The sequence below is a fragment of the Oncorhynchus tshawytscha genome, linkage group LG06 (genome assembly GCF_018296145.1).
Source record: "Oncorhynchus tshawytscha isolate Ot180627B linkage group LG06, Otsh_v2.0, whole genome shotgun sequence".
NCBI lineage: Eukaryota > Metazoa > Chordata > Actinopteri > Salmoniformes > Salmonidae > Oncorhynchus > Oncorhynchus tshawytscha.
In genome coordinates this window covers 43,652,168-43,665,019 of record NC_056434.1, presented here as the reverse complement: position 1 = coordinate 43,665,019, position 12,852 = coordinate 43,652,168, and the positions used below count along the sequence as shown (strand labels likewise).

The 12,852-nt window shown below is 41.2% G+C and overlaps 1 long non-coding RNA gene across 1 annotated transcript; it reads right to left on the bottom strand.

Annotated features, from left to right (window-relative positions):
- Positions 1-1,036: 1,036 nt before the first annotated feature.
- Positions 1,037-8,899, bottom strand: LOC112253371. The gene is made up of 4 exons (XR_002953995.2): positions 8,766-8,899; positions 7,882-7,947; positions 7,080-7,178; positions 1,037-1,581 (listed from the first exon to the last, which is right to left on the bottom strand). It is a non-coding gene; the product is annotated as an uncharacterized LOC112253371 (long non-coding RNA).
- Between the last annotated feature and the right edge of the window lie 3,953 nt (positions 8,900-12,852).

The window sequence follows — 12,852 nt, the reverse complement described above, 5'->3', positions numbered from 1 at the left end:
CTCTCTATGGTGTAAATCCACAAGGTGGCAATAAAAGCATTTTGTTTTGTACATTTTTAAAGCTGAACGCTACATTTTATGATGGGTCTGGAATAACCATGTTAGTATTAATTGGAGAGAACAAACTGCAAATGAAAATACTGAATATTCACATTTCTGTATGTATTTATTATTAATCACATTGGTAAGTAACAATAAAAGACATCCATTCTCTAATCCACTATATTCCCATTCAACACTAAATACACACACACACACACACACACACAACCATCAAACGGAATACAGCAGCAGCCACCCTTTTAGGAGTTTGGACACCTTACGGTAAACAAAAAATACCTTGATTGTTCCGCAAGGGAAAGTAAAGGGACAATCTACACGAAACAAAAATATAAACGCAACATGTTCAAGTGTTGGTCCCATGTTTCATGAGCTGAAATAAAAAATCCCACAAATTCTCCATTCGCACAAAGTTTTTATTTCTCTCAAATTGTGCACAAATTTGTTTATCCCTATTAGTGAGCATTTTTCATTTGCTCAAGCTAATCCTTCCACCTGACAGTTGTGGCATGTCAAGAAGCTGATTAAACATGATTACACAGGTGCACCTTGTGCTGGGGACAGTAAAAGGCCACTTTAAAATGTGCAGTTGTCACACAACACAATGCCATAGATGTTTCAAGTTTTTCAGGAACGTACAATTAGCATGCTGACTGGAGGAATATCCACCAGAGCTGTTGCCAGAGAATTTGTTAATTTTTCTACCATTAGCTGCATACAATGTAGTTTTAGAGAATTTGGCAGTGCGTCCAACCGGCCTCACTACTGCAGATCACCTGTAACCACGTCAGCTCAGGACCTCCACATCCAGCTTATTCACCTGCGGGATCGGCTGGGGGGCTGAGGAGTATGTGTCTGTATTAAAGCCATTTTGTGGGGAAAAACTCATTATGATTGGCTGGGCCTGGCTCCCTAGTGGGTGGGCCTGGCTGCCAATTGGTTGGGTCTATGCCCTCCAAGGCCTACCCATGGCTGCACCCATGTCCGGTCATGTGAAATCTATAAATTAGTGCCTAATGAATTTATTTCAATTGACTGATTTCCTTATATGAACTGTACCTAAGTCAAATTTTGGGAATTGTTGCATTCATATATGTTTTGCAGTGTAGATTACAATCAGATAACCCACAGTGCTGGGAAGGGAGCAGTGGTAAACTGAGGAGGTAGGATAAAACACTACCCTTAACACACATTCTCCCTCACATCGTGTCCCATAAACAAGTTTCTTACTTTGGAAGATCCTAGAGATAAGTGCTTGAAGTTGGGAAGATGAAGATGACCATGGTGTTCTTTTCCATGTTTAACCATTCCCTCAGAAAACAAACATTCTGGGCGTCACAGAGACCGGGTGTTCTTAGGCTCTGCTCAACTTTCCACATATCCAGTCCAAATAAGAGGCTTGTTCCCAGTAGCACATCCAATGATACCTTAACCTTTGTCTCCCTCAGCATCACCTGTTAATCCTAAAAATGTACGGTTCAGGTTGGCACAGAAAAGAGCCACTCTAACCTCAGGCATCATCTGTCAGAGAGGAAACAGAGAGGACCCAGTGAATACCTCATCTCTCCTGGTACTGCTCACGATACAGAGTAGTCATCAACAGAGCTCACAAAGGCATATTCAGGTAGTTAAGATCAGCTGGATCACTTAATTTCAAATCGACCCCATCCAGTTGGAGTTGTACCCAAGACATACTCGGGTTAGTGCTTGGGGTATTTGTACTGAGATTTCTAACCCCTAATCTGCATGATAGGTAAATAAAGTACCTGCTGAGGCAAGAGGTCAGGCCTGCTCTCCAGGGTGTTGGCTACCTTGATCTTCCCATTATCGTTGTACATCTTAGTTCCTCCAGAGTTAATACAAGCCGCAATCAATCATGAAAAAGTGAACAGAAGCCAAAAAAGAGGTCACTCTCAACAAAGTATCCCTAACAATATAACTCCAATGCTTCCCATAGTTCTGTCAAGTTGGCTGGATGTATTTTGGGTGGTGGACCATTCTTGATGAGTTAAAAACCCAGCATTGTTGCAGTTCTTCATGAACTTAAACCGGTTTGACTGGCACCTACCACCATACCCCGTTCAAAGGCACTTAAATCTTTTGCCTTGCCCATTCACCCTCTGAATGGCACAAACACACAATCAAATAACATAATAATGGCGCTGGAGGGGAGGGATGCCATTTTACCGGCTCCTAACCAACTGCCATTTCATTTGTTTTTTCCCATTGTTTGTAGCTAATTTTGTACATAATGTTGCTGCTACCGTCTCTTACGATCGAAAAGGGCTTCTGGACATCAGAACAGCAATTACTCACCTCAAACAAATAATTTTTCTTTAATGAGTCCGACGTGAAGGATATACTGCTTTGTCAAGACAAGGCTCAAATCCCCGTCATTAGCGTGAAGAAAAGACAGAGAAAAACATGCAGGAGAGCGGGGTGTCTTGTAAGAATTTGCGACGAGTAGGTAAACCCCCCTACCCTCAGTATTATTGTGGAACTTGCAATCTATCACAGCACAAGGCGAGACCCAGATGCAGACACAGGAGGCAGATGGTTAGAGTCTTACAATGTTAATTAATCCAAAGGGGTAGGCAAGAGAATGGTCGTGGACAGGCAAAAAGGTCAAAACCAGATCAGAGTACAATAGGTCCCGAAGGGCAGACAGAATCAAAGTCAGGGCAGGCAGGATGATCTGGCAGGCAGCAAAGTAGTCCAGAGTCAGACAGGGGTCAGAACCGGGAGGAATAGAAAAAAAGAGAATAGAAAAGGAGTACAGGAAAAACACACTGGTTGACTTGACTAAACATACAAGACGAACTGGCACAGAGAGACAGGAAACACAGGGACAAATACACTGGGGAAAATAAGTGACACCTGGAGGGGGTGGAGACAATCACGGGAACAGGTGAAACAGATAATTGGAAAACCAACTGGACAATCTACGATCAAGACTATCGTACCAACGGGACATTAAAAACTGTAATATCTTGTTTCACAGAAACTTGGCTGAACAACGACACAGATAATATAGAGCTGGCTGGCTTCTTCGTGTTTCAGCAGGACAGAGCAGCTACGTCTGGTAAGACGAGGAGCGGGGGTGTGTGTCTATTTGTCAATAACTACTGGTGCGCGATGTTTAATATTAAACTAGTCTCGAGGTATTGCTTGCCTGAGGTAGAATATGGCATAATAAGATGTAGACCACACTATCTACCATGAGAGTTCTCATCTACAGTGGGGCAAAAAAGTATTTAGTCAGCCACCAATTGTGCAAGTTATCCCACTTAAAAAGATGAGAGAGGCCTGTAATTTTCGTCATAGGTACACTTCAACTATGACAGACAAAATGAGAAAACAAATCCAGAAAATCACATTGCAGGATTTTTTATTTATTTATTTGCAAATTATGGTGGAAAATAAGTATTTGGTCAATAATAAAAGTTTCTCAATACTTTGTTATATACCCTTTGTTGGCAATGACAGAGGTCAAACGTTTTCTGTAAGTCGTTACAAGGTTTTCACACACTGTTGCTGGTACTCCATGCAGATCTCCTCTAGAGCAGTGATGTTTTGGGGCTGTTGCTGGGCAACACGGACTTTCAACTCCCTCCAAAGATTTTCTATGGGGTTGAGATCTGGAGACTGGCTAAGCCACTCCAGGACCTTGAAATGCTTCTTACGAAGCCACTCCTTAGTTGCCCGGGCGGTGTGTTTGGGATCATTGTCATGCTGAAAGACCCAGCCACGTTTCATCTTCAATGCCCTTGCTGATGGAAGGAGGTTTTCACTCAAAATCTCACAATACATGACCCCATTCATTCTTTCCTTTACATGGATCAGTCGTCCTGGTCCCTTTGCAGAAAAACAGCCCCAAAGCATGATGTTTCCACCCCCATGCTTCACAGTAGGTATGGTGTTCTTTGGATGCAACTCAGCATTCTTTGTCCTCCAAACACAACGAGTTGAGTTTTTTACCAAAAAGTTCTATTTTGGTTTCATCTGACCATATGACATTCTCCCAATCTTCTTCTGGATCATCCAAATGCTCTCTAGCAAACTTCAGATGGGCCTGGACATGTACTGGCTTAAGCAGGGGGACACGTCTGGCACTGCAGGATTTGAGTCCCTGGCGGCGTAGTGTGTTACTGATGGTTAGCTTTGTTACTTTGGTCCCAGCTCTCTGCAGGTCATTCACTACGTCCCCCGTGTGGTTCTGGGATTTTTGCTCACCGTTCTTGTGATCATTTTGACCCCACGATGTGAGATCTTGCGTAGAGCCCCAGATCGAGGGAGATTATCAGTGGTCTTGTATGTCTTCCATTTCCTAATAATTGCTCCCACAGTTGATTTCTTCAAACCAAGCTGCTTACCTATTGCAGATTCAGTCTTCCCAGCCTGGTGCAGGTCTACAATTTTGTTTCTGGTGTCCTTTGACAGCTCTTTGGTCTTGGCCATAGTGGAGTTTGGAGTGTGACTGTTTGAGGTTGTGGACAGGTGTCTTTTATACTGATAACAAGTTCAAACAGGTGCCATTAATACAGGTAACATGGAGGACAGAGGAGCCTCTTAAAGAAGAAGTTACAGGTCTGTGAGAGCCAGAAATCTTGCTTGTTTGTAGGTGACCAAATACTTATTTTCCACCATAATTTGCAAATAAATTCATTAAAAATCCTACAATGTGATTTTCTGGATTTTTTTTCTCATTTTGTCTAGGCCAAGGCTACAGGTGAAAGCATAGTCAATAGGAGTGTGAGCGTGCAGTTATTGAGCTTGTTTTTTAAAAACTATCTTTCCCTTCCATTTGGGACGTATTTTATTATACTATTCAACAACAATTAAAAAAAATATTCAGGTCTCTAAGATCCATGATGTCATTCACACACAGTCAGTTCGAGGCTCAAGCAAATATGATATTGACTGGAGGTGTGAGGCGGGGGAAACAAAGTGAATGAATAACGTTTCTGGTAACAATCAGCTTTGAAATCAGAAATATTTTTTCATCATGGTTTGTTATATTATCACAAACAAAGTACTAGGGTAGTGAATTGATGTTAGCTTCAGCTGTAAGCTAGCAAAGAAAGTTAACTTTCAGCTTTGTAGGCTTCTGGCAGTGGTGGGAAAAGTACTCAATTGTCATACTTGAGTAAACGTATAGATACCTTAATAGAAAGTTTCTCAAGTAAAAGTGACAGTCAGCCAGTAAAACACTACTTAGTAAAAGTCTAAAAGTATTTGGTATCAAAAAGTATCAAAAGTAAATGTAATTGCTGAAATATACTTAAGTATCAAAAGTAAAAGTATAAATAATTTAAAATCCTTATATTAAGCAAAGCAGATGGCACCATTTTCTTGTTTTTTAAATTTACGGATAGCCACTCCAACAATCAGACATTATTTACGAAAGATGCATTTGTGTTTAGTGAGTCCACCAGCCCAGAGACATTTGGGATGTCCTGCTAAGCATTCAAATTCATGTAATGAGTACTTTTGGTTGTCAGGGAAAATGTAAGGAGTAAAAAGTACAAGATTTTCTTGAGGAATGTACTGAAATAAAACTAGTAAAATAAAGTACAGATACCTAAAAAAAAAACTACTAGTACTTTAAGGTATTTTTTACTTAAGTACTTTATACCACTGGCTACCGGTATCTTTCTGCAGAGTAAAGTGTTCTAGCCTGTAATAGACATTGTTTTGTGAACAGTAATTAACAGTTTAAACAATTCTACATGCCTTGTTGCATTATTGAAGTGTGTTAACTTCAGTGCAGCATAAACGGTGAAGATGCAGCCCAGACTCCCAATGAATGCAGTGGTTCATTAGGACAACCTCGAGTAAATGGAGCAGGCAAGGTGCGCTCGCGCTATAAGGGGACATCGGCTGCAGTGATAGCCAGACTTGATCCTCTCTCAATCCGTTGACGCTGTGAGACATTTGACAGAAGTACCTAAAGTAACAAATTCTAGTAACGAACCGTTTTTCATGTTATCAATGGGTTCATCTGACTCTGGGTAAGTAGAAGGTAGCAATTGCCAAAATGTCGCACTATCCCTTTGAATTGGGATCCGTCTTCAGAGACGATCACATCACAAAGAAGAGTATTTCCCATGGTGAGTGCAACCAGGGATCATTGGGACGTTCTTACCATCACCCTTAAAGCTCAAACACACCCGTATGATTGTCAGATGTTTGCCTGCCCGACAGTATTTAGCACCTTTGAACAGTGCGGGTGATGTGCCGGAAAAAAAAGAACTCCTTCGCGTGAACGCGCACACACTCAATTCTTCATTGCTGCAACTTGCTTGCTAGATGAGATTTCTGCTCTTCATTCTGTTGTCAGTTTAGCCTACATTTCACTGATCTTAGCGGAAAGTTTTTAAAAAAAATGGTGTCCTTCAAGGCAGCTGTCAATTATCACGTTTGGCTGCGTTTCATTTTATTCTTTGCGGTTTGATCACGGGAGAGGCACTATTTTCAAGTGTATTAGTCTATAAATACATCTCTTAGTCAAAAAGTAATCTCTCCCATGTCTTATTCGACTAGTAGTTGTTATGAAATGTTTATTGCTTGCCTACATTTTACTCCCTCCTCAATGTTTAATTTAACACACATACATTAATTTCGGTTGGCTACCTTGAAGTGAAGTTTGTTCTATAGAAAGTATTTGACTGATGTGTGCCACAGAAAGTATTTGACTCTAGTGACGCAATTAAGTAAATCTGAAGGTTGGGGGGTTCGGCAAGCCCATTTTCTTGCCTGCCGAAATCCCTTTGCGATTAGTAGAAGTAAGTAGAAACCATAGGTTCGTAGCCATAGGTTCGAGCATGATAATGAACGGTTTCCCACTGTGATAAGTAGAGATGGCAGGGAGATTCTCGATGTATTTCATGCTTTACCTTGACCTTTTAACATTTCAACGGGGTAAGGTCGCCCCAAGGAGCCCGATCGCACGGATCTATTTCCCATTCAGCTTTTTAGAATTCACTCCAACTGCTGGACGAATGGGGAAATAAACTCACATGTTCTTCTGCTGGTCGATCTGAATTTTATTTTTTCTCATAATACGCCATGATCTTGAGGTCCAGACAGCCCTCTTCAATGTTAAACTCCACTTCTGTCTGTAGGAGCAGACATTCATCTGTTAATACTCTGTATGTACAGCCTAATAAAAAAGCATGAGCTGGCGCACACCCAAACAAGTTGGTAGAGGTGCTGACTAACGGCAGATAACTGTAAGCAACCAAATTAAATAAATAGCCCACATACAAGCTCCCAGTAATTGATCACCTATCTAAAAACACTGACCCCTAGTGATCTGAACATTGACTGACATCAGTATGTTTTTATGAACAAGTCTGCTAAATTGACATATTTCTTCCACAGTTTATCAGCATGCAGACAAGATGTTCCCTTTGTTGATGATGCTTATTGTGCGGTTGAACCAACATATTACCATGTAACAAAGATTACATAAACAATGAAATATGTATATGCAATGAAATAATGTATGTTGATGCTAATACTATGTACAATATTTAATTGTTGCAATATGATACAATAGCCTAATATATTCAACATGCTGTAAACTGCCTTTTTAACAGTTTAATTTGTCTTTATCACCAATCTAATAACTAAGAAACACCCCTCATTATTGTCGCTGTTTGTCTACATAACCTGGTTCAAGCAGTCATGGCATTACCCTGAAGAAGGTACAAATTATTGAGAGCTTGTACTTAGAGTGTGCAACTCTTTATTTAATTGTAATACTCTATACAGTACCTTTACCAAACTTGCCAGCAAGGCAGGGAGGCAGTGTATTACCTTTGCGTCAATTTCTTCTGCTTTCTCATTGGCTTCCTGTTCAATGAAGGCCATCATATGCTTGATCTGTAAAGGAGAAACTGGATGAATAAAGAATGGTTTAGCCTATGTCATAACTCATACCATGATATACAAGAACCTATTAAAATTATCCTCTTTATCACTGAGATTTTTAATTTTTTTCATTATCACTCTAACTATGACACACCCCTCACTACTGTCATTGGTTGCACTAATTGTACTGTTAACTAGCTAGGCGGAAATGGCTGGAATGGAATGTATCAAACGTGGAAACTACATGTTTGACTCCATTCCATGTATTTCATTCCAGTCATAGCAACGAGTATGTCCTCCTACCAGCTTCTTCTGTGTTAGTTAGACACTAGTCAGCTCTCACCAACAATGTCAAACCAGCTTGTTAACTTTAGATGTCATGGCACTTAGCATTTTTTAGCCTGTCCTCCTATCTCCTCCCACCAGCCTCCTCTGCACTAACGTTATAGCTCACAGAGCAGACATATTAGTACAGTTCGCTAAAAGCAAAGGAGGACCGTTTCCACTTTATAAGACTAGTGTGTTAACTAGCTAGTTAACTAAATTTTACAACAGCTAGCTAGCTAGCTAACAACATTACCCGTTTGAGCGCAATGTGTGGTTACTCATTTGTTGTTTTTGCTTAACGTTACTAATTAATATAGCTAGCTAACAACTAGCTAATAATACTCAGTTAGCTGGTTTGACAAGTTATTTCAGTTGCTCATGCACGACAAACTTGGGGCTGATGACAAGCAACAAAACTAGCATGGTAGTTCAGCTGCCTGGATGACAGTAAACAGCGCATTCACGAGGGTCCGTTGTTGAAGTGCCGCGCATAGTTGTCTTACTTTCCATAACATGTTGACTCAGAGATAGAGGACCGGCTGCGCCATTGACAGGGTTGCCAGGTTATAGCGAAACATTCTAACCCAATGACCACTCAAAACCCGCTCACAAGGCGTGAAAACTAGGATGACATTTATTTTCGCAGAAAGGGGAGTTGCCACGTTTATCCAATAAGTGTCTCCATAATGACAATCTAAATACAATTGCTGAATTGGCTTCACCTTGGTCTCTGCATTACTCCCTTTGTTATTGGTTCATCACACCAAATTATTTATTCTGAACTATATAAGTGATCGATAGTAAATGGTTAAGACATATGTTTCTTTCAGAAAACATTGTGAAATAGTGTTAATGCAAGTCATATTGTTCTAAAATAATCATATTTTCAACTGGAGTATAAAAATCGGTCATCCATCCCTGTGGAGCAAGATGGAAAGGAAAGAGGAGATCCATCATGAGTCCAGTACATTAAGGGAGTTGTATTCTACTATTAAATCAATCACTACTATTATAAATTGACTAATGGAGCGAATCGGTTCCTCTCTGTCTTCACCTCTGTGCCACTACGTGCCACTCCCTCTCTCGACTTCAACTTTCTGGCCAATGTTAGCTAGCTAGCTTGCTATGAACAGGGCTTGAGATCGGTGATTAAACTCAACTCCACAATGTACAATGTACGCTGGAGTTGAGCGGCAACTAGTGTGGGCAACTGGAGCTCCGACATCACATAAGTTATCAAAAACGACTGATTTCAGCACCCAAAGAATAGCCCACATTTACACATGACAGAGCTCCAGTCGCTGCTCAACTCCATCGCAAAGTTTAGTCTGCTATGCTCAAGACTAACTTTTTTCAGCACCATCCCGAAGTGCAATTTAAACCAGGGGTTAGAACCAGTTCAGGGAACAGAACAGAAACAGGAACGAAAGTGATCCATACTATTCCTGAATAGAACCATTATTTTAAAAGCATGGGAACCGGTTAATAACGTTATTTTACATTCCAGGCATTTTTTCTAGTCTCACAAAAACATGCTACAAATCACCTATGTAAAGCCCTCACTGTCACTCTGAAATGTATTCCAGTGTCTGCCTGCAAGCTGAAACTCTTTGCCTGTGTGTGCGTGTATTTAGGCTACCTGCCCCTCTGAAGTATATGTGAACTGTACAAATTAAACACAAATAACTTACAGAGTTAACAAAAGTGCCAGTGTTTATTACAAGACCAATAAATTACAATAAGAGTCACCAGTATCCCCCAATCCACCCACCCTCTAGGACTATAGCCTAGAGAGTACACACAATGAAACAGCCCCAGGACCAGAATATGTATAAAAACACAGGGCGTAAGCCTGGCATGTAAAGCACCTCGAGGCAGAAACATGCTAACTTTAATGTATATTCACACTCATAAGATAGCACACTCATAATTTAACACTACTTCAGGCTCGTGTTCAGTACGCCGTTAATTGCCTCGTGGCGCTCTGGCAGGCCAAAGTGGCTAGCTTGTGGGTGTGCTGGCAGCATATAGCAGCACGTTCGATTGTGCGTCAAGAATACTGCATAGCAACTTTCTTTGTATGAAGGTCTGGATATTAAATGGGTAAATAGTTTAATCCATTCTCTGTTTAACGAATTTATTCACAGGTAAATAGTAATATGCTCTAAACCACTTTGGTGACAAACAAACTTTGTTGCCCTTTCTCCAATCATCCACATCGCCGAGGGAACCTATTCAAGTGAGTAAATACATTTTGAAAATGTAAAAAAAAACAATGTATCATTAGCTAGCTAGCTACAGTGCAGGCTAACTCAAATGAGCTGCTAAAGTAGCTAGATAGCCAACTTTACATACTGTATTGATAGCTAAGTTAATTAAATATCTCTTTGCTAGCTATCTTGATGTATTTATCATTGTAAATTAAAAACACAATGCCAAATGCATTTGTAGGCAGCTAGCTAACAGCCATTAAAAACACAACTCCAAATGCATTTGTAGGTAGCTAGCTAACAGCCATGGAAGAGGGTGAAAGGATAGCAGCTCCAGCTCTCTAAGGGAGAGAGTAGGCTATTCTGGATAGGGCAGGTACTTTTGTGTAGTTCTAGTCCATAGAAAGAGAAACTGAGGGCAGAGATGATAGCAACATAATATTCAGTGCTGTGTAATGAAGCCTGTTTCATGTGATGTTTTATGTCCTCAGATACAGAGAGCTGTGAAAGCCTGTCTGCAAATGAAGTGGTCCCAATGAAGAGCAGTGGTTCTCAGTCTTGATGTCTCAAAGGGGTGCACATTTTTATTTTTGCCTCAGCACTACACAGCTGACTCAAATGATCAACTCATCATCAAGCTTCAAGTGGTATTTATGTATTCATTTGGGATGCTATCCTTGATATGATCCTGCTGTTGTCACATGCTACACATGCAGATACAGTGCATTCGGAAAGTATTCAGACCCCTTGACATTTTCCACATTCTGTTACATTACAGCCTTTTTCTAAAATGTATTTAATTTTTAAAAATCCTCATCGATCTAAACATAAAACCCCATAATGACAAAGCAAGAGCAATTTTTGCAAATGTATTAAAAGTAACAAATAGAAATACCTTATTTACATAAGTATTCAGACCCTTTACTATGAGACTCGAAATTAAGCTCAGATACATCCTGTTTCCATTGATCATCCTGGAGATGTTTCTATGACTTGATTGGAGTCCACCTGTGGTAAATTCAATTGATTGGACATGATTTGGAAAGGTACACACCTATCTTTATTAAAAGGTCCCAGAGTTGACAATGCACGTCAGAGCAAAAACCAAGCCATGAGGTCGAAGGAATTGTCCGTAGAGCTCCGAGACAGGATTGTGTCAAGGCACAGATCTGGGGAAAGGTACCATAACATTTCTGCAGCATTGAAGGTCCCCAATTACACAGTGGCCTCTTTCATTCTTAAATGGAAGAAGTTTGGAACCACCAAGACTCTTCCTAGAGCTCGCCGCCTGGACAAACTGAGCAAGAAGGGCCTTGGTCAGAGAAGGGCCTTGATCAGGGAGGTGACCAAGAATCCCAATAGTTACTCTGACAGAGCTCTAGTGTTCCTCTGTGGAGATGGGAGAAACTTTCAGAAGGACAACCATCTCTGCAGCACTCCACCGATCATGTTACAACTTCTAACGATACTGATAACACTCATACATAGATAACAGGAAACAAGCCCGCACAAATACCCAGCGGGCCTAGTGCCCTTAAATAGCCTACAAACAAACACTAACTCAAAACAGGTGTACCCAATTAAACCCAATAAACAGAAACAAACTGAAAGGGAATCGATGGCAGCTAATAGGCTGGCGATGACAACCACCGAGCGCCACCCGAAAAGGAAGAGGCACCATCTTCGGCGAGATTCGTGACAGATCAGGCCTTTATGGTAGAGTGGCCAGAAGGAAGCCACTCCTCAGAAAAAGGCACATGAAATCCTGCTTGTAGTTTGCCAAAAGGCACCTAAAGACTCTCAGACCATGAGAAACAAGATTCTCTGGTCTGATGAAACCAAGATTGAGCTCTTTGGCCTGAATGCCAAGTGTCACGTCTGGAAGAAACCTGGCACCATAACTACAGTGTAGCATGGTGGTGGCAGCATCATGCTGTGGGGATGTTTTTCAGCGGCAGGGACTGGGAGACTGATCAGGATCAAGGGAAAGATGAATGGAGTAAAGTACAGAGAGATCCTTGATGAAAACCTGCTCCATAGCACTCAGATCTTCAGACTGGGGTGAAGGTTCACCTTCCAACAGGATATAATATAATCTCGCTGTCTTTCTCCAACGACCCTAAGCACACAGCCAAGACAACGCAGGAGTGGCTTCGGGACAAGTCTCTGAAGTTCCTTGAGTGCCCCAGCCAGAGCCCGGATTGAACAATTCTGAATAGAGCTGACAATAGCTGTGCAGTGACGCTCCCCATCCAACCTGACAGAGCTTGAGAGGATCTGCAGAGAAGATTGGGACAAACTCCCCAAATGCAGGTGTGCCAAGCTTGTAGCGTCATACCAAAGAAGACTCTAAGCTGTAATCACTGCCAAAGGTGCTTCA